At 47.7% G+C, this 27179-nt stretch overlaps 1 long non-coding RNA gene across 2 annotated transcripts; it reads right to left on the bottom strand.

Moving 5' to 3' along the window:
- LOC103349017 (uncharacterized) lies at nucleotides 1-26425 on the bottom strand. Of its 2 annotated transcripts, none has more exons than XR_011378948.1 (3): nucleotides 19946-26425; nucleotides 16883-16982; nucleotides 1-13191 (listed from the first exon to the last, which is right to left on the bottom strand). It is a non-coding gene; the product is annotated as an uncharacterized lncRNA (long non-coding RNA). The 2 variants fall into 2 exon arrangements; XR_011378949.1 differs by having other exon boundaries at nucleotides 16883-16970; nucleotides 25193-26425.
- Between the last annotated feature and the right edge of the window lie 754 nt (nucleotides 26426-27179).

Here is a 27179-nt window from a genome sequence, read left to right as displayed (position 1 = left end):
TGCTGGGTGCTTAAATGGCTTTTTAAGAGAATTAGACTGAATTAAACTGAATGGAATCAAATTGCTCTAGCTCTGACTCTAACAGTCTTAACCTTTTTTTTTTTTTTTTCCTACTGATGGGTGTTTCTGATTTCTTGTTGGTAACCTCCGTCTTGCTCCAATTCTGGCTCATAGTCCACTTCCAGGCCTTCCCTTCCGCTGGCTCTGTGCTTGCTCTCTAGAGACTAGAGTGTCAGGTTTCAGCCTGTGGTTCTTAGTCCCATAGGAACAGAAAATCAGTTGAAAGGGAAATCTAAGCTTCCTCTTTTTGATCTGACTGCAGTACGAAACGCGGTGGAAAGCCAGAGGAAAGAGGAGGGAGAGCCTCCTGCAGATTGCTAGGAAGGAGAGGGAGGCCTCTTTCTTCCCTGTATCCAGTTCCCACTCTCGTGGGCACTAATATTAGCGGAAGGAAGCTGGTGCGTGAGGTCCGCCTGTCGGTGGCCAGTGGCCCAGCTGCATTGTTTTTGTTGTTATTACTTATTTATTTGAACCCAGAGCATCTGGGAAGCAGGCAGACAGAGACAGAGAAAGCTCTCCCATCCTCTGGTTCACTCCCCAAATATCTACGACAGCTAGCGTTGGGTCAGACGACAGTCATGGACCCAGGACAGTTTCCAAACAACCTCAATGGCTGGAGTTGGGCCATGCTGAAGCAAGGAGCCAGGAGCTTCTTCCAGGTCTCCCACATAGGTGCAGGGGCCCAAGCACTTGGGCCATCTTCTGCTGCTTTCAAGGTGCATCAGCAGGGAGCTGGATCAGAAGTGGAGCAGCCAGGACTGGAACCAGTACCCATATGGAATGCTGGCGTCACAGGCCTCAGCTTAACCCACTATGCCACAGTGCCGGTGCCCACAGCTGTTTTTACATCTTGAACGATGTGGCCATTATGAATTGGCCCATGGAGAACCACATGATGTAACAATGTCCCGCTTTCCTTCTCTCCCAAGTGACATTTCTATGCTTGGAAGTAGACTCTCCTTCAGTTTCTAGCTTCTTCTGGGCTTTGTTTTATGCAGGAGGCTGAGAAATCTCTATTTCAGTTGCCTTTCCAGGATATCAAACAGCAGGTTTTACCTTCCTTTGTTACACTTCTAATTCTCAGTTTATGAAAACTGCATATAAGGGGTGGCTCTGTGGCGTAGCAGGTAAAGCCACTACCTGCAGTACGGGCATCCCATATGGGCACTGGTTCGAGACCTGGCTGCTTCACTTCCAATCCAGCTCTCTGCTATGGCCTGGGAAAGCAGCAGAGGATGGTCCAAGTCCTTGGGCCCCCTCACCCACATGGGAGACCTGGAAGAAGCTCCCAGCTCCTGGCTTCGGATTGGCCCAGCTCCGGTTGTTGCAGCCATTTGGGGAGTGAACCAGTGGATGGAAGACCTCTCTCTTTCTGTCTCTCCCTCTCTCTCTCAGTAATTCTGCCTTTCAAATAAATAAATAAATCTTAAAAAAAAGAAGAAAATTGCATATATGTTAGTACTTCAGAATTGCATATATGTTAGTACTTTAGAAAGTTCGTGGGGTTGGCATTTAGCCTAGCGACTAAGATGATCACACCTCACATCGGAGCGCCTGCATCCCAGCTCCAATCTGCATCCCAGCTTCCAGCTGGGGAGTACACTAGCAAGCAGCAGATGATGGCTCAAGCAGTTGGGTCCCTGCCATCCATGTGAGAGACATGTATTGAATTCCTGGCTCCTGGCTTCAGCCTGGCCCAGCCTCAGCTGTTGCAGTCATTTGGTATTTGGGGAAAGAACCAGTGAATGGGAACTCTGTCTGTTTGTCTCTGTCTCTCTACCTTCCAAACAAAATCAATACAAAAATTTTAAGGATTTATTTGAAAAGCTGAGTTACACAGAAGGAGAGGAAGAGGCAGAGAGAGAAAGAGAAATCTTCTATCCATTGGTTCATTCCCCACATGGCCGTGATGACCAGGGTTGAGCCAGACTGAAACCAGGAGTCAGGAACTTCATCTGGGTCTCCCATGTGGGTGCAGGGGCCCAGGCACTTCGGCCATCTTCTGCTGCTTTCCCAGGCACATCAGCAGGGAGCTGGATCAGAAAGTGGAGCAGCCAGGATTTTAACCAGTGCCCATATGGGATGCCAGTGCCACAGGTGGTGGCTTTACCTGTTACACCACAGTGCAGGCCCCCATACACATAGATTTTCATATTGTAAATATATTTATATCAAAATATTGTAAATGGATTGTTTCTAGAATTTTCTAGAAGATCTTCAGAGCAGCACAGAAACAAGAAACAAAATCTGACCCTATATCACATAAACTGGTTAAGTCAACAAAGCATGTGTTGAGGTTCTTCATCCTAAACGGACTACAACCCTATTATTTTACAGCCTCTGCTAATCTTAGTACCAACATCCAGAAAGAGATGGGAGAGAAACCTTTCAGGCAACTATTGGCCACCTTGTCCTTTTACAGATGAGGGCACCGAGACCTCTGCCCCAAGTGCAGTTTCCAGAGCTGTGCCTAAATTCTAGCCCTCAGCCACCCATTCTCTCTGATGGGGTCCCTGAACCCTGTCTTTCCTGATTTTCTGTCCCTTCTTCCTTTGTTGTAGAACAGTATGTTGTTGAGCTGGGTATTCCTGGTCCTGCCCTCCATGCTCTGACTTTTCTCCAAGAGGCCGACCCCTGAACCCCTTGACAGCTGCTGGCTCAGTGGCTGGGTCGCTTACAGGCACCAAAAGAGATTAGAAGGCAGCAGAAAAGAGGGATGGAGATGCTGCTGCTTCTCCATCTGCTTCTCTCTCTCTTCTGTGGCCCTGGGACTGAACGTGTTTTCTGTGTCACTCTCCCAGGGAAGTCCTTCCTCTCTTGGCTCTCTCTGAGGCTCCTGCCCTGCAGGCGTGGGGGGCAATGACTCCCTGCCACTGCGGCTCCCTGAGTGCCTCAGTATCACCTGCTGGTTCTTTTCACCTTGTCCACCCCTCTGTAAGATGTCCTTCATTGCGCTCTCTTCTCACCCCATCTGAGTTTGATATCAGAGGTACCTTTGCTGACACTGGGACTAAATACAATCATAGTATAATTCTTTGCTTACTTCTGTCTCCCTGTCTATAAATTTCCTGAAGTTAGGGAACTATCTTTTTTAAAATGTTTATTTTTTCTTCTAAGTGAAAGGCAGGGAGAGTGAGAGAGAGAGAGAGAGATCTATCTTCCATCCCCCATTCACTCCCCAAATTGCTGCAATGCCCAGGGCTGGGCCAGGCTGAAGCCAGGAGCCACGAGCTTCATCTGGATCCCCCATGTGAGTTCAAGGGTCCAAGCACTTGGGCCATCCTCTGCTGCTTTCCCAGGCGCATTAACAGGGAGCTAGAATAGCCGGGACATGAACCAGCGCCCAAATGGTATGCCAGCATCACAGGCAGTGGCTAACTCGTTACACCACAACGCCAGCCCCATTGTGTAATTTTTGACACTTATATCTTCCTCTTACTTCTAACCACTAGCAACCCAGATCACCTTATTGATACAAGCAATATTTGGAATGTCACTTTAATAAAATCTGTGTATGTAAGGCCGATGTTCACATTGCCCTAGATCTTTAAGTTTGGGTACAGCCAATGTAATAAACATTTTAATTTCTAAGAAGATTGGAGGAAATTCTCTGTTTAGGATAAAATTATACTACCAGTTCTGTGGACTTAGAAGCTTGCTCAAAGTTCTTATTAAAAGGGGCAGGCTGGCCAGCACTGTGGCTCACTAGGCTAATCCTCCGCCTGAGGCGCCGGCACCCCTGGTTCTAGTCCCAGTTGGGGCGCCGGTTCTGTCCTGGTTGCTCCTCTTCCAGTCCAGCTCTCTGCTGTGGCTCAGGAAGGCAGCGGAGGATGGCCCAAGTGCTTGGGCCCTGCACCCGCATGGGAGATCAGGAGGAAGCACCTGACTGCTGGCTTTGGATTGGCACAGTGTGCCGGCCATAGTGGCCATTTGGGGGGTGAACCAACCTAAGGAAGACCTTTCTCTCTGTCTCTCTCTCTCTCACTGTCTAACTCTGCCTGTCAAAAAAAAGGGGGGGGGGGAGTAGGCATGGGGGCCAGCGTTGTTCCCTACTAATGGGCCTGGGAAGGCAGCAGAAGATGGCCCAACTGCTTGAGTCCCTGCAACCCATGTAGGAGACCTGGATGGAGTTCTATGCTCCTGGATTTAGCCTGGCCCAGCCCCAGCCATTGCCAGTGGATGGACAATTTCTTTCTCTCTCTTTGTCTGTCCCTGTCTCTCTCTTTCTCTCACTCTGCCTGACAAATAATAAATCTCTTAAAAAGGAGGAGGGGGCAGGCGTTTGGTTTAGCAGTTAAAACACTGGTACAAGGCATCCCTTATCCCAGCGCCTGTGTTCAATAGCCAGCTCTGCTCCAGATCTCAGCTTCCTGCCTAGGCAGACCCAGGGAAGCTACAGTGACAGCTCAAGGAATTGATCCTTGCTACCCACATGAGAGACCTGGATGGAATTCCCACCTCCTGGCTTTAGCCTTGCTTAGTTCTGCGTGCCACTCCCTACCCTTTTTAATTTCTGAAAAAAAAAAAATTAATTTGGAAAAAAATAAAAAAGGGTTTTTTCAGCTTTGGCCCTTGTGGGCGTTTGGGAAGTAAGCCAGTGGATGAGGGTCCTCTGTTGATCTCTTTCTCCTCCTGTGTCTCCCTCTCAGATTTTTAAACATTTTGAATTCTTCAAAAACAGGAAGTGTGTCCGAGTTGCTCTTTGTCGAAGTCCTCAGGGGTTTGGTGTACAGCAGAGCTGTAATAGCCTTCGCCCGTCTTGTGAGGCTTCCTATCCTCTCTGGTGCCACTGGAGCCTCCCTTGGTACCTGGCTTATTCACTCTGGTTTAAACCTTAAAAAGGGCTGATGTTGTGCAGTGGGTAAAGCCACCACTTGTGATTGCATCCTGTATGGGATTGCTGGTTCCAGTTCTGGTTACTCCACTTCTGACCCAGTCCCTGCTAATGTGCCTAGGAAGGTAGCAGAAGATGGCCCAAGTGCTTGGGCCCCTGCTACTCATGTGGGAGACCAGGATGGAGTTCCTGGCTCCTGACTTCGGCCTGGCCTGGACTTGGCTGTTGAAGCCATTTGGGGAGTGAACCTGTAGATGGAAGACTCCCCCCGCCCCCCTTCTCAATCTCTGTGATTCTGCCTTTCCAATAAAGAAGAAATAAAACTTAAGAGGTGTCTTTGACCCATTCCCTTTCCTTCAGCCTGCACAGCTGAGCCAGCTTCCTGATCCTACCTTCCCAACTTCTCTTCAAACATTGCTTTCCCACTGCGGCAGACCTAATCTTGGCCCTGGTTACCGTGTTCCTGCCTTTTGCAAGGATCCTAAAATAGCTTCACTACTGCAGCGTGTCTCCCTTAAGTCCTTCCTGGCCCTAGGCAACCTCCCCAAGCTGTTTCCCAATCCTCGCTAACGTTCTCCACCAGAGAGAGAGCCTCCTCCGTCCACCCAGGAGCCGCCTGCTCAATCCTGTCTCGGCCTGTCCCTTTGTTTACGTTGTTTCCCATATCTGAGATGCCTTTCCGCCTCTTCTCTGACTGTCCAAATCTCACCAACAGTTTAAGTTCAGCTCAGATTTCCACCTTCACCTTGAGCTTTGCTCCAACAATTCTAAATCACAGCAACTGCTCCGTTTACAGGCACCTGATAGCATTCAGTTATAGAATCAAAGAGCTGAGAGGAGCCTTGGAGATCAGTGAAACCAAAGCACTGATTTGACAAATGAGAGAACAGGTTCAGGGAGCTAATGAAGCATCTATCCCAGTTATTCAGCTGGTAAGTGTACAGCAGGCAAACAACCAACATCCCCAACTCCTAGCCTGGTGCAATTTCTGTTACATGAGGCCATTTCGCTTCCACTTGTCTTCACAGTTAGCAGGAATATACATGTTTTACTTAGTTTTTCATGGAACAAAGCTGTAGCTCCCTACATAGATTGAAAATCATGGGGCCAGCACTGTGGCGCAGCAGGTAAAGCCCTGGCCTGTAGCACCAGCATCTCATATAGGTGCCAAGTTTTAGTCCCAGCTGACCCAGTTCTGATCCAGCTCCCTGCTAATGCACCTGGGAAAGCAGCAGAAAATGGCCCAAGTCCTTAGGCCCCTGTGCCCACGTGGGAGACCCAGAGGAAGCTCCTGGCTCCTGACTTCAGATTGACTCAGCTCTGGCCAATGTAGCCATTTGGGGAGTGAACCAGTGGATAGAAGACCCCTCTCTTTATGGCTCTACCTCTCTCTGTAACTGTCTTTCAAGTAAATAAATCTTTAAAGAAGAAAAGAAAATCCCTCTCAAGGGTAGAAACCAGGGCTTTTACATCTTTGATATTCTCACAGCAAATAATAGGCTCCCAAAAAAATCTTTGTTGTATTAAAGTAAAAAAAAAAAAAAAAGTGAAGTCTTTTGGCAACTGCACAGTTCCTTGCCCCTGATGAGCACATGGCAGATGCTTCAGAAATACTAAGGGCAGACGTTCAACCTAATGGTAAACGCCTGCATCTCGAGTCACAGGACCTGTGTTGCTCCTGGCTCCAGCTCCTGACTCCCCACTTCCTGCTAATGCACACTCTGGGAGGCAGTGCTGATGGCTCAGGTAGTGACAGGTAGTTACAGGTTCCTGTCACTGACATGGGAGACGTAGATTCAGTTTCTGGCTCCCAGCTTTAGCCTGGTTCAGCCCAGTCCAAGCTATTATAGGGAAATGAACCAGTAGATGGGAGTGCACTCTCTCTCTCTCTCTCAAATAAATAAATACATAAAGATTTTAAGGGGCCAGCACTGTGGCATAGACAGTAAAAGTGGCTGCCTGCAGCATCAGCATCCTATGTGGGCATTGGTTTGAGTCCTGGCCGCTCCACTTTTGATCCAGCTCCCTGCTGATGTGCCTGGGAAAAGATGGCCTGAGTTCTTTTTCTTTTCTTTTTTTTTTTTTTTTGACAGGCAGAGTTAGACAGTGAGAGAGACAGAGAGAAAAGTCTTCCTTTTCCGTTGGTTCACCCCCCAAGTGGCCGCTATGGCCGGCACACTGGGCTGCTTCAAAGCGAAGAGCCAAGTGCTTCCTCCTGGTCTCCCACACGGGTGCAGGGTCCAAGGACCTGGGCCATCCTCCACTGCCTTCCCGGGCCACAGCAGAGAGCTGGACTGGAAGAGGAGCAACCAGGACAGAACTGGCACTCTAACCAGGACTAGAACTCGGGGTGCTGGCGCCGCAGGTGGAGCGTTAGCCTATGAGCCGCGGGGCCTGAGTTCTTGGGCTCCTACACCCATGTGGGAGTCCTGGAAGAAGCTCCTGGTGCAGCTCCAGCCATTGCAGCCCTCTGGGGAGTGAACCAGTGGATGGAAGACCTTTCTCTCTCTCTCTGCCTCTGCCTCTCTGTAGCTCTGCCTTTCAAATAAATAAATAAATAAATAATCACAAAAAAAAAGTTCATATAAAGAAGACTAGAAGCAAATACATCAATTTCTCAATAGCAGTTATCTCTGAGAGTGGGATTAGAGATAATTTTGTTGTATATTTTGTTTAGTTTACTTCTAAATGCTCCATAATTAGTATGTGCTTATTACACTTCTATTAAAAATTTATCTGCTTGTGGCCAGCATTGTGGTGCAGCTGGTTAAGCCGACATCCCATATGAGTACAGGTTCAAGTCTCAGCTTCTCCGCTTCTGATCCAGCTCCCTGCTAATGCACCTGGGAAAGCAGCAGAAGATGGCCCAGGTTCCTGGGCTCCTCCACCCAAGTGGGAGACCTGAAAGAGACTCCTGGTTCCTGGTTTTGGCCTGGCCCAGCCTGGGTTGTTGGAGGCATTTGGGGAGTGAACAGCGATGGAAGATTCTGTCTCTGTCTCTCCTTCTCTGGCTTTCAAATAAATAAATAAATCTTTTTTTTTTTTTAACAAGTCTATCTGCTGTATATATGAAATACATGAAATGTGTTCCCTTTTTATAAATAAAAGCATTATAAAAATAAGTCTATCCATCTCTCAGATAAACAAAAATTTGAAAATTGTTAAGATGATCTTTTTACTTATAATGGTGACACAGAATCGTAACAAAATGTTTGAGAAATTCGTCAAGGTGGAAAGAAGGTTGTGGAGTGTGACAGCAGTTGCTATACCGCCCCGGGTGAGGAAATATGTCTATTATATTTCTTTAATAACAATAGTTACTTTAGTTTAGTTTAGTTGAAAGGCAGAGTGACAGAGAGGGATCTTGCCTCCGTGAGTTTGCTCTCCAAATGGCCACAACTGCCAGCTCTGGCCAGGAGCCAGGAACTCCATTAAGATCTCCCATGGGGGTGGCAGGGGTTGAAGTACATGCAGCGGCTTCTTCTGCCTTCTGAGGTGCACTAGCAGGAAGCTGGATAGAAGCAGAGCAGCTGGGATGCCAGCAACACTCGAAGCAGCTGAGCGTGCTGTGCTACAACACCAGCCCCCAACTCTAGGGACTTAAAACCAATAATCAGCACATACTAGGAATAGTGCACTCACTTAACCCTTGCAACAAAGCTATGAAGTATTATTTTTGCCTATGTTATAGATTAGTAAACCGAAATGTTAAGAGATTCAAAAATTAGTCCAAGGAGGAAAGACCACAAATTGTTAAGCTGGGGCCATGTATTACTTTTTTTTGAAAATCAGGTTTTTTTAGACATAATTTACATGCCATCATATATTCCTTTATAATGGAGAAAGATCACATTTGTTCATTTAAAAATCATAGACCAGGCTGGTCCTGTGGCACAGTAGGCTAAGCCTCCATCTGCAGTTCTAGCATCCCATATGGACACTGGTTCGAGTCCCGGCTGCTCCTCTTCTGATCCAGCTCTCTGCTGTGACCTGGGAAAGCAGTATAAGATGGTCCAAGTGCTTGGGTCCCTGCATCTGTGTGGGAGACTCAGAAGAAGCTCCTGGCTCCTGGCTTTGGATCAGCCCAGCTCAGACTGTTGTAGCTATTTGGGAAGTGAACCAACCAGACAGTGAACTGTCTCTCCTCTCTGTGTGTCTGTAACTCTGCCTCTCAAATAAACAAATAAAATCTTTAAATAATAATAATCACAGACCACTCCAATGTCCTGGAGAAAATTGCTATAGACATCTTGCTGTATTTCCTGTTCTGTGAGTGCTATTTTCCAGAGTTCAGATCGTCCTGAGTCTCAAGGAAAGGAGTGGAGTCAGAAGCGAGCACTCAGGTGCACAGTGGGGCCTCGTGCAGAGTCTTGGCAGACAGGGTTGAAAGGTGAGGTCGGGTAGAGGTCAGCGACAGGATCACTGCTGCCACTCTTTGCTCAGCGGTACTTGAGGATATGTGTTGAGAGAGAGAGGGTTCCACTGGGCTTAAGGAGGGCCTTGACTTGAGAGGCAGCAACGGAGCATAGCAGCAGTGGGAGCAGGGCTCAGCAAAGGAGTCTAAGCCTTGTCAGGACCCAGATGAGTCTGAAAAACCGTAATTGTCTATGGCAGAGCCTGTTAGCTCATTTAACATGATTTTTCTCCAGCAATAACAATGCATCCTCTTCTCTACATCCTCTCTTAAGAAGCTTTTCTGAAACTTCGTTACATTCTCCACACAATCTTAACATGTGGCACCTTTATTTTAACAGCACGGAAGGCCTGTTTAGTGCAGGTTATGAGGGTCATTGCCAGTAAGTAAATGTAAGATTGTGTAATCAGATTCCAAAAATGAAGTAAAGAAAAGTAATGAGAGGAGCCATTAGCCTGGGTCTATTTAAAAATTGGGGGTTCAAGTCCTGGCTACTCCACTTCAGATTCGGCTCCCTGCTAATGTACCTGGTAAGGTAGTGGATGCCAGCCCAAGTGCTTAGGTCCCTGCCACCCATGTGGGAGACCTAGATGGAGTTCCTGGCTCCTGCTGGCCCTGGTTGTTGAGGGCATTTAGGGAGTGAACAGCAGATGGAAGATCTCTCTCTTTCTCTCTATGCCTCTCCCTCCCTCTCTCTCTCTGCCTCTCAAATAAATAAATAAATCTTAAAAAAAAAAAAAAAAACCTCACCATTGCAAAGTTCTGACTAAAAGAAATTGTGTTTCCAAAAAACCAAATGTGGTTATCATATATCGAGGAAAAGAAAAAATACTATTGAACTGTGCATTGGTAAAACAGCTTCTATGTTGTTTTTAAAGTACAATCACAAGAAGAACCTTGGCAAAGCCGAACAGGATATTTATTTAATTAATTTGTGTGAGAGGCAGAGAGAGAGAAAGAGCAAGCGCTTCCATCACCAGTTCACTCAAATGCCCATAATGGCTGAAGCTGGGTCAGGGCTGTCTTTTACACACACCGTTGGTCTGTGTGTTGAGCTGCATGGCTACCCTTGAATGCTCACAGTGCCTCAGTATTCCTGTGTATGAACGTGTTTGTCTCAACTTTCTCTCAAAAGCCATACTCCTCGTTTCAGGATGCAATAGCATCCCTTGCTCCTTCAGGCAAGTCACTTAGACATCCTGTTCTCAAGCACTATGCAGTCAGTCACCAGAGCTAATGAAGATTTTTTTTTAAATTTTTTTGATATGTATTTATTTGAAAGAGTTACAGACACACACACACACACACACAGATTTGCATCCATTGGTTCACTCTCCAAATGCAGCTGAGGTTGGGCCAGGCTGAAGCCAGGAGCTCCATTCAGGTCTCCCATATGGGTGGCAGGGGCCCAAGTATTCAGGCTGCTTTCCCACACCCATTAGCAGGGAGCTGGATTGGAGTTGGAACAGCTGGGACTTAAACCAGCACCCACATGGGATGCAGGTGTTGCAGGTAACAGCTTAACCCATTGCACTACAAAGCCAGACCCTGATGAAACTTCTAACTCCACAATACTGTCTACACATCCTCTTCTCTTCATTCCCTCTGCTATTGCCCTAGGTTAGGGCCTCATTGCTTCTTCCCAGAATTATTGAATTCAGTATTTTTGACTTCAGTATTACACTTTCTGCCTTCAGCCTATTTGTTCCCTTCGCTTCTTCAAACCATTCTCTAAAATTCTGACCATTTTTGACCAATAAAAAGCATTCATATAATGCTTTTGCTTAAAATCTTGTAATGGTGGGGCTGGCGCTGTAGCATAGCTGGTAAAGCTGCTGCCTGTAGTGCCGGCATCCCATATGGGTGCCAGTTTGAGTCCCAGCTGCTCCACTTCTGATCCAGCTCTCTGTTAAGGCCTGGAAAAGCAGCAGAAGATGGCCCAAGTCCTCGGGCCCCTGCACCCATGTGGGAGACCCGGAAGAAGCTCCTGGCTTCAGATTGGCCCGGCTCTGGCCTTTGCAGCCATCTAGGGAGTGAACCAGTGGATAGAAGACCTCTCTGTCTTTCTCTCTGCCTCTCCTTCTCTCTGGGTATAACTCCAACTTTCAGATACATAAATCTTTTTTTTTTTTTTAATCTTGTAATGGCTTACCAAAAGTTTTAGCATAAAGCTTCAACCTGAATTTAGCAGCACTAGTTCTTCATGCTGTGGCTCCAGAGCCCTTCACAACCAATAGAAATGCTCCACACCAGGTGCTCTGACTACTCTGCTGTTCTTGTTTTGTTTTAAGATTTCATTTATTTATTTGAGAGCTAGAATTACAGACATAGAGAGGTCTTCCATCCACTGGGTCACTCTCCAAATGGCCGTAAGAGCAGAAGCTGGGCTGATCCAAAGCCAAGAGCTATTCCAGGTCTCCCACATGCAGGGGCCCAAGCACTTGGGCCATCTTCTACTCTTTTCCCTGGCCTAAGCAGAGAACTGGATCAAAAGAGAGCTGGAGTGGAAGAGGAGCAGCTGGGACTTGAACTGGTGTCCATTTGTGATGCTGCCACCACAGGCAGAGACAGCCTACTACGCCACATCGCAGGCCCCTACTCAGCTGTTTTACACCACCATCTTCCTGGCTCCCTCTTCTCCACCCAGTTGGCAGTACATCCTTCAAACTCTACTCTGCATCTTCTTCCCTGGGAAGCATCCACAGTCTTCAGCTGGGCTCCACAGCCCGCTGTGCCTACACTTAAAACTCTAATCCTTGATTTATGTGTTTGCCTTCTTCTCCAGGCTTTCCTTGCTGTCATACATGGACCTTGGTTTATTAAACTTTGTAAATCTAGATCTGGAGCCAAGTGCCACACAAGGCAGGGAAAAGGCCTTCAACAAATGACTTTTGGTTTTGGCTTGATTTACTATGATCAAGTTGTGTTCTGGGTGTGAGGAATACAATAGTGTACAGCTCAGACCTGCGACCTGTGCTGAATAAGTGAGTGGATATATATAGAATGAATGAACTGGGAGTATTGACTTTGGAAAGAGAAATCTTAGAGCCATCAGGCAGCTCTTATGGGAAAGAGAAAGTACTACTTTTTTTTTATCTTGTTCTTAAATTAAGGATCAATGAGTTAAATTTACAGAGAGGCGGATGTCACATCACCATAAAAGAAGATTCTCTGAGTAATTAGAATTGATCAAAACTACAACCATTGGCTGAGACATCTCCTCGGAGGTGGTGTGGGAGGAGTTCCTCAGTGGATGGGATGTTGACTCCGAAGCCCTTTAAGGGCATCTTTGGACCATAAAATCATGATACAGTTCTAATTTCCATTCTTTTCTGTGCTCCATCTTGTTAGCCAGCCTCTGCATAACAATATTCTTTACCTCACTAACACCTTAATTTTGAAAATGCAATGCATACCATTTTTCCCTTTTATTAATCTTGTTTTCTTTCATAACCTGTCCTGATTATGGATAAGCATATACAGAAAATCATTTATATGTTTTATAAAAACCTTTATTTATTTGAAAGGCAGAGAGGCAGGAAGAAACAGAGATCTTCCATTTGCTGGTTCACTCCCCAAATTCTCACAATGGCCAGAGCTGGGTCAAGCTGAAGTCAGGAGCCTGGAACTCAATCTGGGTTCCTATGATCTCGCATTCTTCTACCAGTGTTGATCAATCACTGGAAATCCTATGAGCACCCACCTTGAATAAGTCTGTCCTCTCTATTTCAGCTTCAACCAGAGATGCCACAAGAGGTTCTACTCTGGAACTGGAGTTGTGGTGCAGCATAGTGAAGCAGCTGTTTGCAGCGTTGGCATCCCATATGGGCGCTGGTTCAACTCCTGGATGCTCCACTTCAGATCCAGCTCGCTGTTAATGCACCTGGGAAAGCAGCAGAGGATGGTTCAAGTGCATGAGCGCCTGCACCCATATAGGAGACCCAGAAGAAGCTCCTGGCTCCTGACTTCTGCCTAGCTCAGTCCTTGCTGTTGTAGCCATTTGGGGAGTGAACCAGCAGATGGAAGATCTGTCTCTGTCTGTCCCTCTCTCTCTGTAACTCTGTCTTTCAAATAAATAGATAAACCTTAAAAAAAAAAAAAAAAGGTTCCACTCTGTACCATGTGTTGTGGGTTTTGAAGTACAAACATTCAACTCCTGCAAATGGATTGATAGCATCAATGTATTTTCCATAGTTCACCCTCTAGGCTTTAGTTAGAAAGTGTGTTTGCATGTTTCTTTTTAAAAATTTATTTCTTAAGTATTTATTTATTTATATCAAAGGCAGAGTTATAGAGGGCAAGGGAGAGACGGAGAGAGGGAAAGAGAGGTCTTCACCCATTGGTTCATTCCCCAAATGGCCGCAAATGATGGGACCGGGCCAAGGCAAAGTCAGGAGCAGGATTTCCACCCAGGTCTCCCACATGGGTGGCAGGGGCCCAAGTGCTTGGGCAGCTTTTTCTGCTTTCCTGTTCACATTAGCAGGAAGCTGGATTGGAAGAAGAGCAGCTGTGATTTGAAAGAGCATTCTCACATGGGATACCAGCATTGCAGGCAGCAGTTTAGCTCACTGTGCCACACTGCCAACCCCTTATTTATTTTATTGAAAGGCAGACACACACATGTGGATATATATAAAGGGAGAGGGAAAGAGAGAGAGAGAGAGATCTTTCTTCCATATACTGGTTCACTGCTAAAATGCCTGCAATAGCTGGGGCTGTGCCAAGCCAAAGCCAGGACCCTGGAATTCAATCCAGGTCTTCCGAGTGAGTGCCAGGGATCCAAGACTTGAGCTACCACCTGCTGTCTTCCAAGGTACACATAAGGAAGAAGCTAGAATTGAAAGCAGACCTGAGACTCAAACCCGGGCACTCCAATATAGAATATAGACATCCCAAGTGGCATGTTAATTAGCCCAAAAGCCTGAAAATGTTTGTTTTTAAAGCTATAACCAGAATCTCAGGTCTTTCAAATCCTAGTACACTGCTCTTGCCTTTACATTTTATTGCTTTCCCTGCTATGCGCGGGCGGCTCAGCACTACTAAGTATCACTTTAGGTTAAAAGTTTTTTCTAAATTAATTGGGTTTAAACTCAATACAATTTCATGTATGCATTTAAACTCTGAATAAAGATAGCCAATCATGTTTCTCGCCAATTCAAGACCACTTTTCCTGGGTTAGAGTTTGGCCTAGCAATTAACATGCTAGTTAGGGTGACCAAGGTTCATGGTGGAGCCAGCACCTGGGTTCAGCAGCCATCCCCAGGTCCTGACTCCAGCTTCCTGCTAATGCACACCCTGCAAGGCAGCAGATGAGGGCTCAACTGGTTGGGCCCCTGCCACCTGCATGGGAGACCTGGATGGAGTTCCTGGCTCCTGGCTTCAGACCAGCTCTGTCCTGGCAGCTGCAGGAATTTAGGGAGTGCACCAGCTGTTGGGAGCTCTCTCTCATGAAGCCTCCCCCAAACATTCTTGCAAATGCTAAATTTTTCCTTTTCTGAACTCATCTCCAAAAGGAGCAATTCAACTAGAATATATCCAACATCTCTTTATAACTTCAGCATCATTTATTCTACTTATAGTCAATATTATGCTGTCAAACTTACTGTTTTATTGCTTGCATTAGAAACTCCTTGGGGCCGGTGCTGTGGCATAGTGGGTAAGGCTGCCGCCTGTGGTGCCGGCATCCTATATGGGCGCTGGTTGGAGTCCTGGCTGCTCCACTTCCGATCCAGCTCTCTGCTATGGCCTGGGAAAGCAGTGGAAGATGGTCCAAGTCCTTGGGCCCCTGTGCCCATGTGAGAGACCAGGAAGAAACTCCTGGCACCTGGATTTGGATTGGCGCAGCTCTGGCCATTGCAGCCAACTGGGGAGTGAACCAGTAGATAGAGGACCTCTCTCTCTCTCTCTCTCTCTCTCTGCCTCTCCTTCTCTCTCTGTGTAACTCTGACTTTCAAATAAATAAATCTTTTTTTTTTTTTTTTAAGGAACTCCTTGAGGCCTGAGACTAGATTTTCTACCTGAACATATATTTCTATATTTCTGAATGAAATAAATCAGAGAGACATCTTGGGCCCAGCTTAGGAGTTTGAGGCCACATGTACGCAACAACCTTGGGCACTTTGTCAAGCAAAATAATGTGACCTGTAAACTGAGTAGGGACAGTTTGAAGCTACAGAAGTGACACAAGGAACTAAAATGATTAAAAAGAAAGCTGGAGAAATTAAGGATTGTAGCCCCTTTGAAAAGAGATTAGGGACACACTCATTAAGATTCACCATCTTCTGAATGGCACCGAGAATTGAGATGCTACAAAGCTATTTGACCTGGTGTCAAGAACAAGAGGAGATGCCACAATAAGATAAGCCAGAGCTGGACACTCCAGGAATTCAGAGAGGAATTTGGGAAGAACCCGGGGCAGTGGGAGAGCTAATTCTTAGGCACTGCTGTGGGCTAGAGTTGAACAAGAACTCTTTGGCAAGCACTAAAATCAAGCAAGGAGCCCAGTTCGAAATCAAGATAGGAAGAACTCCCTTGGCCTCCTTTTGATTTTCACCCACTGAATAGTAAACTCACTAACATTTGCAATGATCTCCCTTAAGGCTGCATTCTCTGTTAACACAGTGGGCCTTCCCAGGCAGCCCACAGCTCTGGTCCAGGCTGGCTGAAGCAGACGCACAGAAGCCAGGAGGCTCCCTCTTGGGTCAGGAGGGTTTCAGGTCTGACACTGAGCTTCAGTGGCAATAACAAATTCTCAGTCTTAAGGGCAAGAGTAGAGAACCGCTCCCGTAGCCTCGCTCCCTAGCAGCCCTGTTATGAAGGCCCTGAGGAAGGCCTCACGATTCACAGTAATGAGAGCCCCTGTTCCTCTTAAGAGGCTCTGAGGGAGGGTGAAGACAGGTGGAGAGGAGAGGTGCTCCCTTTGAGGGTGTTTCCACATCAATCTGGGCTTTACAAGAGGTAACAGAAGAAATGCCTACAGCAATTTCTGAAAACAGGGGGACGTTTACATACAGTGCAATGAATGTGGGCAGCCAAAGACATTTCTGGCCTGCATTTACTGGCAGGAAATCCTTAGATACTTTGTTTGGTTTTTGTTTTGCTTTTCCTTGTAAAGCTTTCTGCCTCTTTTCTTTTCTTTCTTTCTTTTTACAGGCAGGGTGGACAGTGAGAGAGAGAGAGACAGAGAGAAAGGTCTTCCTTTGCCGTTGGTTCACCCTCCAATGGCCGCCGAGGCCGGCGCGCTGCAGCCGGCGCACTGCGCTGATCCGAAGGCAGGAGTCAGGTGCTTATCCTGGTGTCCCATGCAGGTGCAGGGCCCAAGCACTTGGGCCATCCTCCACTGCACTTCCTGGGCCATAGCAGAGAGCTGGTCTGGAAGAGGGGCAACCAGGACAGAATCCGGCGCCCCAACCGGGACTAGAACCCAGTGTGCCGGCGCCGCAAGGTGGAGGATTAGCCTATTGAGCCGCGGCGCCGGCCCTGCCCCTTTCTGAATAAATTATCTATCGTTGCCTATCATCTTCTTGCCCAACCACAACCAAGGGTCTGTCCATCCTTTAGGAACCCACCCTCACCTCTCAAACTTGTTTTGCAGAATCTTCAAGCATGACTAGTTTTCTGCGGTGGGTGGAAGCTTTCGTCCCACGGCAGCTGGAGAGACAGCTGGAACAGACGCTGGAACAGGAGACATACAGATAAGCAATGGTGAGATGAGAAAGGGAAACTTCATTTAATCCCTTTAGGATCTACCTCTTGCTCAGTCACTGCCCTTGTGTGCCCTGTGTTGTTGGCCTTAAAGTAAAAATAGTGAATGTATAGCTGCACAATTTCATTTGTTCACAACTTAGCCTGATGCCCCACGACATGAAGCGGTGCACAGAATTCGATGATAATAAAAACAGGAACCAAATGGGGGATGCGATGCAAGCAGAAGATCAAGATCAGGGAAAACAACCCCAAAATGCATTACGGAAATCACCGTATAGTGGAGAAATTAAGTGGAAATACAAAATCAAGTTTATATGGAAGTCGAAGAGCCCTCTTAATAACTCCTAGCTAACAAGGTTACATAGTAATCACAAGCAGGCCTACACTTTAAAAATGATACTACAGGCTTTGTGATCAAAAGAGACAGTGTTTTCTGTGAATGTTAAAGATTAGTAACACCCACACATCTATCTACATTTTCTTATGACTAATTACTTGTAGACTGCCCTAGGGGGGCACGGAGGGGATAGAAATATAGGAGCCCCATGGGCTGGTCCCAGGGGAAGAGCTGGGATTTAGCTAGGGAAATCAGAATTCTTTTTTTTTTTTTTTTTTTTTTTTTTTTTTGACAGGCAGAGTGGACAGAGAGAGAGAGAGACAGAGAGAAAGGTCTTCCTTCACCTTTGGTTTACCCCCTAATGGCGGCCGCAGCTGGCACACTGCAGCTGGTGCACTGCTCTGATCCGATGGCAGGAGCCAGGTACTTATCCTGGTCTCCCATGGGTGCAGGGCCCAAGGACTTGGGCCATCCTCCACTGCACTCCCTGGCCACAGCAGAGAGCTGGCCTGGAAGTGGGGCAACCGGGACGGAATCCGGTGCCTCAACCAGGACTAGAACCTGGTGTGCCGGCGCCGCAGGCGGAGGATTAGCCTAGTGAGCCACGGCGCCGGCCAGTATTCTTTTTTTCCCTTGAAATCCCAATCTTATTTATTTGTTATTATTAAACCTTGTTTTTGACTGGACTCAGATTTCGAAGTAGGCACTCTCAGAGAAGACAGCCTATATCACTTGGTCATCTGTTCCTGGTGTTTTTCTTGAGCCTTCTTCATTCTCTTGGCCAAAAGTTGAGCACATTCTGCAGCCTCTTCCCTGTTCCTTAGAGTAGTTTATTGGCATTGGTGTCGCAGAATGTGTGAAGTAATTGGATGGTGAATCTTGGGCTTTACAACAAGCTTTTTTTTTTTTTAAATATTTATTTATTTATTTGAAAGTCAGAGTTACACAAAGAGAGGAGAGGCAGAGAGAGAGAGAGAGAGAGAGAGAGAGAGAGAGAGGTCATCCATCCGCTGGTTCACTCCCCAGATGGCTGCAATGGCCAGAGCTGCACTGATCCGAAGCCAGGAGCCAGGAGCTTCTTCCGGGTCTCCCACATGGGTGCAGGGGCCCAAGGACTTGGGCCATCTTCTACTGCTTTCCTGGGCCATAGCAGAGAGCTGGATCAGAAATGGAGTGCTGGGACTTGAACTGGTGCCCATATGAGATGCAGGCACTTCAGGCCAGGGAGTTAACCCACTGCACCACAGCACTGGCCCCTACAACAACCTTTAAAACTAAGGTTTCGGCTGGCACCGTGGCTCACTAGGCTAATCCTCTGCCTGTGGCGCCGACACACTGGGTTCTAGTCCCAGTCGGGTCGCTGGATTCTATCCCGGTTGCTCCTCTTCCAGTCCAGCTCTCTGCTGTGGCCCCGGGAAGGCAGTGGAGGATGGCCCAAGTGCTTGGGCCCTGCACCCACATGGGAGACCAGGAGGAAGCACCTGGCTCCTGGCTTAGGATCAATGCGGTGCGCTGGCCACAGCACGCCGGCTGCGGTGGCCATTGGGGGGTGAACCAATGGAAAAAGGAAGACCTTTCTCTCTCTCACTGTCCACTCTGCCTGTCAATAAATAAATAAATAAATAATAAATAAATAAAATAAAACAAAGGTTTCTTGGGGCCAGCGCTGCGGTGCAGTGGGTTAACACCCTGGCCTGAAGTGCCTGCATCCCATATGGGCGCCGGTTCGAGAAACCGCTGCTCCACTTCCTGTCCAGCTCTCTGCTATGGCCTGGGAAAGCAGTAGAAGATGGCCCAAGTCCTTGGACCCCTGCACCCACGTGGGAGACCCGGAAGAAGCTCCTGGCTCCTGGCTTCGGATCAGCACAGCTCTGGCCATTGTGGCCATCCGGGGTGTGAACCATCAGATGGAAGACCTTTCTCTCTGCCTCTCCTCTCTCTGAGCAACTCTGACTTTCAAATAAATAAATCTTTTAAAAATAAAACAAAGGTTTCTTGCCTTCTTTTTTTTTCTTTTTAATTATTTTTAAGATTTATTTATTTTATTTGAAAGGCAGAATTAGAGAGAGGCAGAGGCAGACAGAGAGAGAGAGAGAGAAGTCTTTCATCTGCTGGCTCACTCCGCAAATAACCAGGAGCCTAGAGATTCATCTGGGTCTCCCACAGGGGTGCAGGGGCCCTTGCAAGGACATCTTCTGCTGCTTTCCCAGGCCACAGCAGAGATCAAAAGTGGAGCAGCTGAGACTCAAAGTGGTGCACATATGGTATGCCAGCACTGCAGGCGGTGGCTTTACCTGCTACACCACAGCACCAGCCCCTCTTTCTTTCTTTGTTTAAGGGCTTTCTTATACTGGCGTACATCATCTTTAGAGAAATTTTAAAGTTTTTAGAATTCTGTTGGCTCTTTCAGGACCCAGGAGACGAGGCACTATGGTATCAGTCAATCCAGGAATATTTTTCTCTCTCTTTTTTTTTTTTTTACAATAACCAAGTTGATAACACTCAAATTGACATCGACAATGCAGTCCCAAACAGATTTGCACTTGCATTCTCCAGTTCTCCCTGGTCTGTAGCAGGAATGCCCCTTACTCACCAGGACGCAGCCCCGGCCAGAGGTTCGGACAGCTTGCATCATGGGAGAACCTTGTTCACCAATCCCAGCGTCGATTCGGACCACATAACCCTTCCGTTCTTCACCAGAATGCCAGCCACAACTTCTGTGGCCATACACTTCTCATCAAAAGTATGAAGTTTAAGTTCATTGTTCACTTCAGTGAGTTTCTGGCAGCCAGAGGCTGGGAAGGAGATATCCAGCTTCATTTTGAAGTAGCTGATGGTCTCGGAGGCGCCAGGGAAAAGAGAAATCAGCATTTTTAACAGAGGTTAAGTTGGGAGATGCTGCCTCAAGCCAGAGTGGTTAGCGAAGCCCAGCCTGCAGCCTTTAAGAGGAGGTCAAGGGGCAGCCATTTGGTACATGGGTTAAGAGGCTGCTTGGGATGCCTGCATCCCCCACAGTGCCCGAGCTCAGTTCTCCACCCTGGGTGGAGTCTCCTGCTAATGGGTACCTTGGGTGGCAGCAGTGATGGATCAAGTATTTAATTAGGTTCCTGCCTAATTGATCAAGTATTGAATTAGGTCTGCCACATAGCAGAACTGGATTGAATTCTGGGCTCTGGACTTTGGCCTGGCCTAGCCCCTTGTGGTCACTTGTGGAGTGAACCAGCTGATGAGAGTTTCTGTCAGTCTCTGTTCTATATCTCTGCCTTTCAAATACAGTTAAAACATTTGGAGCTGGCACTGTGTTGCAGTGGATTAATTCTCTGGCCTGAAGCGCTGTCATCCCATTTGGGCGCCGGTTCGAGTCCCGGCTGCTCCTCTTCCGATCCAGCTCTCTGCTGTGGCCTGGGAAAGCAGTAAGAAGATGGCCCAATGGCCGGCGCTGCCTCTCACTTGGCTAATATGCTGCCTGTGGCACTGGCACCCCGGGTTTTATTCCTGGTTGGGGCACTGGATTCTGTCCCAGTTGCTTCTCTTCCAGTCCAGCTCTCTGCTGTGGCCTGGAAAGGCAGTGAAGGATGGCCCAAGTGCTTGGGCCCTGCACCCGTATAGGAGAACAGGAGAAGCACCTGGCTCCTGGCTTTGGATCAGCGCAGCGCGCCAGCTGTAGCAGCCATTTGGGGGGTAAACCAATGGAAAAAGGAAGACCTTTCTCTCTCTAACTCTGCCTGTCAAAAATAAATAAATAAAGAAAGAAAGAAAGAAAGAAAGAAAGAAAGAAAGAAAAAAAAAAAGAAAGAAAAGGAAAGAAAAAAGAAAAAAGAAGATGGCCCAAGTCCTTGGGCCTCTGCACCCACATGGGAGACCTGGAAGAAGCTCCTGGTTCCTGGCTTCAGATTGGTGCAGCTCCAGCCACTGAGGTCAATTGGGGAGTGAACCAGCAGATGGAAGACCTCTCTCTCTCTCTCTGTATAACTCTAACTTTCAAATGAAAAAAAAAAAAAAAACAAAACCCAGGAGAAAAATTTTCACTTTAGTTATAGCAAAATAAATGCAGATGAAAATATTAAAAAACGAAACAAAACAAAACATTTGTAAATGTAGGTATTGTAGCACAGTTAGTTAAGCTCCCACTTCGGATGTCTACAGCCATATCAGAGTGCCTGGGACTGAGTCCTTTCTGTATTTCTGATCCAGTTTCCTGCTAACCCACCCAGGAGCAACACATGATGACTCAAATACTCCGGTTTCTGCCCTGGATGTGGGAGAATGGGAGATGTAGATGGAGTTCCTGGACCCTGACTTCAGCCTGGTCCAGGCATTTGGGGAGTGAACCAGCAAATATTGGGATCTGTCTCTCCCTCTTTCTCTGTTACTCTACCATTCAAATAAATAGGTAAATAAATATTTTAAATAATTAAAATAAACAAAGGGAAGAGAGGTCAAGAACCAGTAATTATCAGGACAAAGTGAGTACTGGTCATTTTGGTTACTATAGACCTACACTGTCTAATAGGAGTATGGTAGCTACTAACTGTTAGTAAAATGGCACTGTCTTATTTGTGGTGCGATCTACACCCTGTATACCATCCTAGGCTCTAGCTCCCCCCCCCCACTGCTGGAAGCCAGGTGACACTTGGCCCAACCACCGTTGTCAGCTCCACCCCCATCTTAATGGGATTTGCTGCTCCTACTTCCCTGCCTGCCCTCTGTCCCCCCAACAAGACTTAACAGGACCTGTTCCTCCTCCCTCTCTTTTCTTCCTCTCTTTTTCTCTCTCACCCCCCACCCCACCCTGGCCCATTGGGCTGACTCACCCTACAATAAACCTTTCCTCTAACTGCAGTGTTTGGTGTGTTTTGTGGTGACCTTATATTAACCATTTGGAATGAATTCAGCACTGAAATGTAGCTGTTCCTGGGGCTGGCACTGTGGCTTAGGGGGTAAAGCCACTGCCTGCAGTGCCGGCATCCCATCTGGGCACTGGTTCGAGTTCCAGCTGCCCTACTTCCGATCCAACTTTCTGCCATGGCCTGGAAAAGCAGTAGAAGATGGCCCAGCTCCTTCCCTGCACCCACATGGGAGACTTGGAAGATGTTCCTGGCTCTTGGCTTTGGATTTGCGCAGCTCCAGCCATTGTAGCCATTTGGGAAGTGAACCAGTGGATGGATGATCTCTCTCTGTCTCTCCCTCCCTCTCTCTCTCTTTCTCTGTAACTCTGCCTTTCAAATAAATAAAGATTAATCTTTAAAAAAGAATATTTAAAAATTTTTATATTTATTTATATGAAAAATAGAAAGAGATTTTCCAACTGCTGGTTCTTGCTCCAAATGCCAATAGCAGCTGGACTGGACCAAGCTGAAGGCAGGAGCTGGGAATTCCATTTGGGTCCCCCACATGGGTGGCAGGTCTTCAGGTACTTGAGCCACCATCTCCTACCTCCCCAAGTATACATCAGCACAAAGCCGAACTGACACTGGAGCTGGGACTCAAATCTAGGGACTCCAACAAGGGATACAAAATACTGAGAAAGGCATGACTTACAAGGCTGGGAGAGTGAATGAGTTCCATGAGGGAAAAAGTAGAATGTCATGGGAGGAGTGAAGGAAAGTCCCACCCCAGACATTTAAAGAAGTTCTGAATTTCTTTTGATTTTGTGCCATGACTTAAATTATCAGTGCATAATCAAATTAATCATTTAATGGTACAAACCAGGGAGGATCCACCCCAGAAAAGTCCAATGTAGTGAAGAAGACAAGACGAACTTGAATTATAGTAAATAGTTTAAGTAAACTTCAAAATAAATGAAAGCCAGGTGGCCTAAGGGAGTACTTGATAAGTGACTCACAGGCACTGTACTGCCTTAGTAAGAACACTCGGAGGGAGGGCGCCACAGTCAGGGTGTTTCTAGAAAGCATGAGAACACCTGCAGGGCCAGCTCTTGTGTAGCAGTGAAGATGGAGCGAGTGAGTGAGCGAGCGCCTGGCTTTGGGTTCTGGCTCCTGACTCCAGCAGGGCTTGGGCCCTGCCACCCATGTGGGAGATCCAGATTGAGTTCCAGGCTCCCAGCTTTGGCCTGGCCCAGGCTGTTGCAGCGTTTGGAGAGAAAACCAGTAGAGGGAAGATCTCCACCCTGGCTTTATTTTAAAGACAAAAGGATAGAATTTAGGCATCATTTAATTCGAGCCCTTCCTATCACAGATGAGGTACAGAGAAAGCCTTTTCTTAGAGAAAACCAAAATTTCCTGACTACTAATCTTCATTCACTTTCTAAAGTTCTAAGTCAGCCTGATAGCCCTCTTTGGGAACAGTGACATTATGGAACATCACTCCCTAATGGGAAAAGCAGGGATAGGTTTGAAGGGGTGCTAAGAATTTGTGAGGCACCTGGACTTCGTTGTAGATATTAAACAAGTGCTAACCCAGCAGTTATACTCTGTTCTAGCTCCAGTTTGAACCTGGGACTGAAATAAGGAGTATACACATCTAGTTGGCAGGTTAAGGGAGAGAAAGCACACTTAAAAAGAAGTGAAAAACTATAGACAGACAACTGTATGAGTGGTTAGAAGATTTGGGTTCTAGTCTCGGTTAGCAGTGGTGAAGGAAGAAGCCATTTCTGTTTGTCTCATCTCTTCCAAAGTTCAAATCAACCAGGCTACAAGTTTTTCAGTTGATCTTGTGGAACTCCCAAGGCATTTCCCAAAGAAACAATGTTATAAAAAGGTAGCTAGTTTTTGCAACTCATCTTCCAGGAATCTATATAAATCTGGCAATAGCTGGAATTACTTCACATTTTGCATGGGAAGTATATTTTTGCAACTTTAAAAGCAAAACAAAAAAGCCAAACTAATTGTTGTGTGTGTGTGTGTGTGTGTGTTTTTTTTCTTAATGGAAAACAGTTAATTAGAAGAGGATATGCAACTGACGGTTATAGAGAACCTGAAAGATTTTCTAGGTAGTTCAAGGTCATCTGAGTTTACTATACTGGCTCAAAAAGAGAGAGAGGGAAGGAAAAAAGGCAGAAGCTGTATGTGTTTCTAAGGAAGGAGATTTAACTAGTGTTTAGAAGGCAAAAGAACGGGCCAAGCTAGAAGCAGCCAAGCAGGCACTACTACGAGGACTCAAAGGGAGAAAGGAAGGAGAGCAAGTGTCCAACCTCCTACTACAAGGGTCAATCATGTAGCTTCATTCATGTAGATTCTAGACTACCTTCATGCAGATTCATGTAGATTCTAGACTAGGCTGAAAATGAGTCCAGGAAATTGATCTGAGGCAGTTAAGTCCAAGGGGAATGGTGAGACAAATGTTCAAAGCATTGAGGCAATGTTTGGTCTAGTGGCTAGGACACCCATGGCCCACATCAGAGTATCTGGTTTCAACTGCCAGCCCTGGTTGCTGTCTCCAGCTCCTGGCTAAGGTGCACCCTGGGAGGCAGCAGGCAATGGCTCAAGTAGTCGGGTTCCTGGCACTGACCTTGACTGACTTTCAGGTCCTTGACTTCCGCCAGTGGATAGGAATGCCCTCTCTTTGTCTCTCAAATGTTGGGGGGGGGGGAAGCTAAAATTAAAGATTCAGGGTATCAATTCCAAAGGGTCCGAGACATGAGACCATCTCATGAGACATGAGGTTCTAGCTGGAGCTGAAACCCAGGGCCCTCAGATACAGAGGTACAGCCAGACCCAGTATACTTTAAACCTCAGCTCCTGGGGCTAGGAAAGTCCCAGGCGCTAGGCAAAGAGCAGGGTGGTGAGGAGTGAGCCTGCCAGGGAGGAATCAGGCGAAAACTATGGAGCCTGTTTCAGAGTCAGAGAATGATGTAGGGAGATAGGTGTGAAGTACTGACCAGACGAACACCACGAGACTGCCAGGCAAATCCTGCCGAGGGCTCGAGACCGGGAGACAAACTTCTGGCCACCACCAGGGGGCACCTGCAGGTCCAGGACAGCTTTGTTGATCTCCAGGACCTGGGGAGGAAGGATAAGGACAATGGCGCAGGCTTCCCACGGGGAGTGGTGGGTGTGGGTGGCTGCAGTTAACTAGAGTGACCAGGCTTCTCGCCTTCTGCCTCCCGGTATTGTTAACCTCCGAGGCACTGTGACGACTAGCCTGGCTAGCAGCGCCAGCCCAGAGGCCAGGTAAGCCCGCGCGAGGCTGGTCGGAGGAGACACATGGACAACCAGAAAAAACCAGGAGCGGGGAAGAACAGTCAGAAACACGTGAAGAACAGCAGTCACAGTTGAGGAGAAGATCGAGTGACGGAAGTCCGGGAAGCATCTAAATCGGGATGAATGCCACAGCGGCCAGACGCCCTTCCCACATCTCTCCAGAGTAGCTGTGCTTCACCAACATCCAAAAACGCAGCCTCTACTCCCTGGGAGGATTTAGATGTCCCTTCATTTTTTTTTTTTTAAACAAAGATTAAAACACACGGTAGAATTTGAGGATGCATTTTAAAACATCAAGGAGTTCCAAGTAATGAAAGAACAAACTTTTAAGCGGTTTCTCTGCCTAGAGAGGGAGAGAGATGTTAGGAAACGATGTGAGATCCTTGAATACGCGAACACACTGGTACATTTTCTTTGAGAATTTTTAAATATGTAAATATCTGAGATGATGAAAATGATCAGAATAAAGAGGGGGGGTGGGGGTAGAGGGGAACACGCAGACCACCCCGAAGTCGGGCTCGGCAGCCGCGGGGCTCCTCACGCGCTGGCCACTGTCCACACAGCTCACAGGTAGCAGATGTCTGAGGCAGTCACGGCGTTGTGCCTGTCGCTCAGCGAGCGCGCCTGTGGGGGCAGCCCAGCTGAGGCCCTCCGAGACTAGGGAGCGCCAAAGACCCAAGCAAGTATCTGGGCACTCAAGGTAGTTTTTCTAAACTTCCAGCCGGCGGTTGAGGTGATTTTTTTTTTCCTTCGGGTAAATTCCAACGTCCTGAAGCAGTTAGCATTTCTAAAGCACACACCTGGGCCGGCTGCAGCCGGAGCCCTGCCCTTCAGCCCGACTAGCAGGTCTGCACCCCCCCGCAGACCCCAAACCCTAGCTCTTACTCCCATCCTCTTCCCCGCCCCCAACCCACGTCCTAATACATTGTGCGCGCTCTTCCAGGCCGCGGTCAGTCGCAGGGCTCCAAGCGCGACTTCTTCTGGGAGGTCACACGTGTCCATTCCCTGGGGGCTGGGGGGGGGGGGTTGTCCTCTGCTCGCTTGGCTGCTGATTGGTGCCTCCCCCTACCCCACCCTTCCCGCCGCACTCCAGCCTCCATCCTACTCGGTTCCAGCCTAACCAGCCCCACCACCCTCTTCGTTGGAGCAAAGAGCCACTTTCGAGCGTCTTCAAGCACCGTTCTCGCGTGGAATAAAAGCGCTAAGGCACAGGTGGAAGCCACTTCCATCTCTCTAGACCTCGTATTTCTAGCGTAGACACCCAGTCCCTCTCCTGCGCTCCCTTCAACACCATAATAACTCAACTCCCACACGTGCACGTTTTCTGGATCTAGCCCCTGTCGAAAGCACCACCCAGCGGGCCCTTTAAAAAGGACGCGACCACTAAGGCCAGGTGGGGGGGGCAGAAGAGACCCTTATTGTCCTCCCTCGCAAGTCATTAAACTCCGCCGTGCCCAACACCTGAGAAGCGAAGTGCGGTTCTCAGCAGTTTTGGGGGGACGCACCCTGCTCCCCTCAAGGCACACCACTCCTCTCCCTCGGGGGCCCGATTCCCCGCCCCTCCCCCTCCGGCTCCAATGCAGCTGTCCCGGCTGGGGGTGGGGAGCGGGGGCGGGGGTTGTTGTTGTGGTGAGCGGCAGCCCCGCCCCCTCCTCGTGGGCGGCC

Source organism: Oryctolagus cuniculus, chromosome 9 (assembly GCF_964237555.1).
Source record: "Oryctolagus cuniculus chromosome 9, mOryCun1.1, whole genome shotgun sequence".
Taxonomy (NCBI): Eukaryota; Metazoa; Chordata; class Mammalia; order Lagomorpha; family Leporidae; genus Oryctolagus; species Oryctolagus cuniculus.
Note: the sequence above shows the minus strand (reverse complement) of the source record. Positions and strands in the feature narration are given on the sequence as shown.